The sequence below is a fragment of the Chinchilla lanigera genome, unplaced genomic scaffold (genome assembly GCF_000276665.1).
Source record: "Chinchilla lanigera isolate Chin_1 unplaced genomic scaffold, ChiLan1.0 scaffold00008, whole genome shotgun sequence".
In the NCBI taxonomy this organism is placed as follows: domain Eukaryota; kingdom Metazoa; phylum Chordata; class Mammalia; order Rodentia; family Chinchillidae; genus Chinchilla; species Chinchilla lanigera.
This window is the reverse complement of record NW_004955409.1, coordinates 26,086,502-26,090,523: the sequence shown is the minus strand read 5'-3', so window position 1 is coordinate 26,090,523 and position 4,022 is coordinate 26,086,502. Positions and strand designations below refer to the sequence as shown.

The 4,022-nt window shown below is 40.7% G+C and overlaps 1 long non-coding RNA gene across 1 annotated transcript in view; it reads right to left on the bottom strand.

Annotated features, from left to right (window-relative positions):
- Positions 1-3,194: 3,194 nt before the first annotated feature.
- The window catches only part of LOC106147716, a 5,571-nt gene continuing 4,743 nt past the window's right edge, over positions 3,195-4,022 (bottom strand). Inside the window, exon 3 of the long non-coding RNA XR_001232626.1 lies at positions 3,195-3,533. This is a non-coding gene — a long non-coding RNA (uncharacterized LOC106147716). The remainder of the gene's footprint in view (positions 3,534-4,022) is intronic.

Sequence of the window (4,022 nt, the reverse complement as noted above, 5' to 3'; positions counted from 1 at the left end):
CCTGATTTAGTGAGACCTTGTCTCAAAATATAAAATAAGAAGGGGTAGGAATGTAGCTCAGTGTAAAGGTCCTGGTTCAGTCTCCTCAAACCTTTAAGAGATGACTAGCCTCTACCCTCATGAGTAGATTAATGCTTTTATCATTGGAGTGGGTTCCTTATCTCGGGAGTGGGTTTTATATAGCTCATCCCTCCTGTGTCCTCTCTTTACACATCTGTCATGGCCTGATGGAGCAAGAACGCTCTCATCAGATGCTGGCCCCTTAATTTTGGACTTGCAGCCCCCAGAACAGTGAACAAATACATTTCCATTCTTTACAAATTAGCCAGTGTGTGGTATATTGTTCCAGCAGGACAGAACCAACTTGGGCAGCATTTTTGCATCTTTCTTTTACTCTGACCTTTAATTCTTCTGCCTCCTTCCATCTTTCAAGGACTTGTGATTGCACCAGACCCATGTCGATAATCCAGAATCACCTCCTACTTTCAGATCCTTGATCACATGTGCAGAGTCCCTTTTCTTGTGTCAGGTAACACGTTCAGGGGTTCCAGAGAGTAAGATGTAGACACCTTTGAGGGGTTACTAGTCTGTCTATCACACCCCTCAAAGCTGCCCACATCTTAATAGCTACAAAGTTCCTTTCTTGAACTAAATGTTGTCTACATGCAATTTTTTTGTTTTGTTTTGTGGTTTTTTTTTTTTTTTTCTGGTACCGGTAATTAAACTCACAACCTTGTGCTTGCCAGGCAGGCACTGTGCCTCTGAGCTAAATCCCTAGCCCCCTCTACATGCAGTTTTTGAACAATTGATCCTGAGACTCTGTCCTCTGTCATTACAAATAGTAAGTTTAGATTTTTTTTTTCCGGTACCAGGAATTGAACTCACGACCTTGCGCTTGCCAGGCAGGCGCTGCGCCACTGAGCTAAATCCCCAGCCCCAACAAATAGTAAGTTTAGTATCTGCCACATAACTTTGCTCCAGACATGTGAAGATATATTGACCCCAGCTCTCCTGGCTTTTCTTTTGTGGACAAAAATATTTCTTTAGCAATTTCATAGGCCACCATTTCTAACTCATATCATCACAGGTTCGCCTGTGGACGTCTTAGCTTATCAAAGTATGATACAGTCTATTAAGAAAGAATAGATAGAGCCAGTGCTCATCTGGTTTTAAGCACTAAATTAGTGAATCCCAAGATTGTAGTCTACTAAAATCCCTATCTGACCGGCTGAAGGACATGTTTACCTGAAATATCCTGGTATACTTGACTTTTTCTTTTTACTGTGCTGAGAATTGAGCACAGGAGCTTCATACATTCTAAGTAAATAAGCTCTCTACCACTGAGCTACCGTCCTATCTCTGTACTATTGAATTGAAATGTTGACTTTTTTTTTGTCTTTTTGAGACAGGGTCTCATTATGCAGTTCAGACTGGCCTTGAGCTCACTTTGTAGCCCAGGCTGGCCTCAAACTCCCAAGGATCCTCCTGTCTCAGCCTCCCGAGTGCTGGGATTACAGGTGTGCACCACCACGCCTGGGTTGACTTTTATAATTAGGTGTACCTAGTACATCTTCAATGTCAATGAATAAATTAGTAATATTTAACAATTACATGTGATCTATAAATTTTAGTATATGTGAGTTTCTGTTCAAAGCATTAATAGGAATATATTACATGTAAAAGAGTTCATGATAGAACCTTGTAGTATAACTGAAGGCTTTAGTCCCAGGGACCATTTATCTGCTTTCTTGAGCCATAGTCATTCAAGCAAGATTCAAGTGTTTTATAATCTGCTCCACTGCTTTTCATCTTGTTTGCAAGGAGTTCAATATCTTACATTCTTTATACAGCATTCTCTCGGCTGCCAAGGTACCAATCTTATCTGAAAAGGAAATAAAGTGCGTGGTTTAACTTGTTTTTGATCAACTTGAATTGGCTCCCAGCGATCTGGTCTTCTTAAGTACTCGCAAATCACCTATGGAAATCCATTCTAGACTGATGTTAAGTTTGCCAGCATACAAGATGCAGAATATAGCTTCTTTATTTTATTTTTTTGTTGTTGTTGTTTGTTTTTTTGTTTGTCTTTTTGAGACAGGGTCTTGCTATGCAGTTCAGACTGTTTTTAAACTCATTTTGTAGCTGAGTGAGGCTGGTCTCGAACTCACAACGATCTTCCTGCCTCAGCCTCCCAAGAGCTGGGATTACAGGACTGCACCACCACGCCCTGCTTTTCTTTTCTTTGTTAAAAATCATATTTTTCTGACTACATACTCTTTTGAAACTTCTCTTTTTACAATTCCTCCACTGTGAATCACTGTGATGACACAGGGAGACGATGGAAATTCTCTCGGTCTAGGCTAGATTTCGAGACATGTTCAAGCCCCCAGGGACTGATGCTAAGGGCGTTGCCCCGAGGAACACAAACACAGGTTCTGCATGTGAGAAAAGATCAGGCCTTAAGTGTAGAAGCCCAATCAGTGATCAACAGATACACACAAACTAGAATGCATTTCCTCACAGGTCTACAAAGAAGTTGGAAGGAAAGAAGAGACAACAATCATTTTGATATAAAACTGATGGCAAAACTTTTAGAGACCGAGTGCCCACACGGCAACCCCAAACCCATTTGTTTATTGCAAAGTACCAACACTGCAATTAAACCTGAATGCTGAGGTTTTAGTTTACCAAAAACCACTCATTAACATCTTCCATCCTAAAAGAAAAGCAGAGCTTTCAGTGATACAAATAGCTTTTTACTGAAGGGTAAAAGTTGGCGGTGGGCGTGCTTTTGCACAGGTAATGTGATCTCCGCTGCTGTGCGCATGCTCATAGTTTGTCGCGCCTTCGCGCATGTTTTGATAGTTTGACAGAAGCGCGTGCAGCACGCAGGTCATCTGTTAGTCTTTTCTTATATCAGATGTGCTATAATTCAAAGCTAAAAACAAGCAAAGCAAACACAAGTGCTTTAACCGACTTAAAATTATTTGGCAGAGACCTCCACACTTTAAGGATTTCATTTTCAGAACTACGGACGGTGCTGTCCTTTGTCCTCCCTTCACGCTCTCTCTCTCTGTCTTCTCAATTGTTGCACGCAGGTCACTGAATTTATTTTTCCAGAGAGAGCTTTCTTGAAATTCCAGTAGCTCCACTTCCAGATTTCCAAAACCTAACCAGTATAAGCAGGAAAGATCAAGCTTTTCAAACTTGGCTTTATTTGGAGAAGAAAACACAGGGTTTTCTCCATCTTATGGAACTGTAAAAACCTGTTACTAAAACTCGCGTTCATAGCTGCTACAATGCTAGAAACTCCTCGTAGGTTTTATGATGGCTGGCTGGTAGGATTCTCTGCAAAGGTTGTAGACTTTCTAAATGCATTTTTTATATTTGGAAAATATTTTAGCTGCCCCTTTCAAGATCTCTTTCAAATACCTGCGGTGTTGTCTCAAAGTTTTTGATATCGGAAAACATGCTTTCTGCCATTTTCCCTATACTTTGCAGTATTTTGTTCGGTTCACTGAAGTATAGTGCAAAGCCTGTAAGAAAAAAAAAAGGTTATTAAGCCAGGCCGTATTGGTGAGCTGTGGACATTGCTGCCCTTTTTCACTCATAAACAGCCAAATTTCACCCAGGCAGGCTGAAATCTCTGCAGGACTCGTCCTCTGCTCAGGCACTGGACATTATCCATATGTAAGGCATTATACTGTGCCTCAGCGTCATCAAGAAGTACTTAAAACTGTCAAAAATTAAGAGCATAAGCTATAATATAGTTCACCGTTTTTGTGACATCTTTGAAGAGAATGCCTGATTTTTTGCTGCTTTTCCTGGCACAGAGAACGTCTTGCTGTACAACACACTGAAAATGAATGACTGGATGTTTTGCTTCTTTAACAAAGAACTGCATGAAACCAGATGCTGCCCCCATCTTGCCTGGTGCCCCGTCACTAGTAATTGAAACCACTTTTTCTGATCTTATATCTTGTGACAAAAAAGCCTCCATCACAGCATCTTTTTTTTTTTTTTTT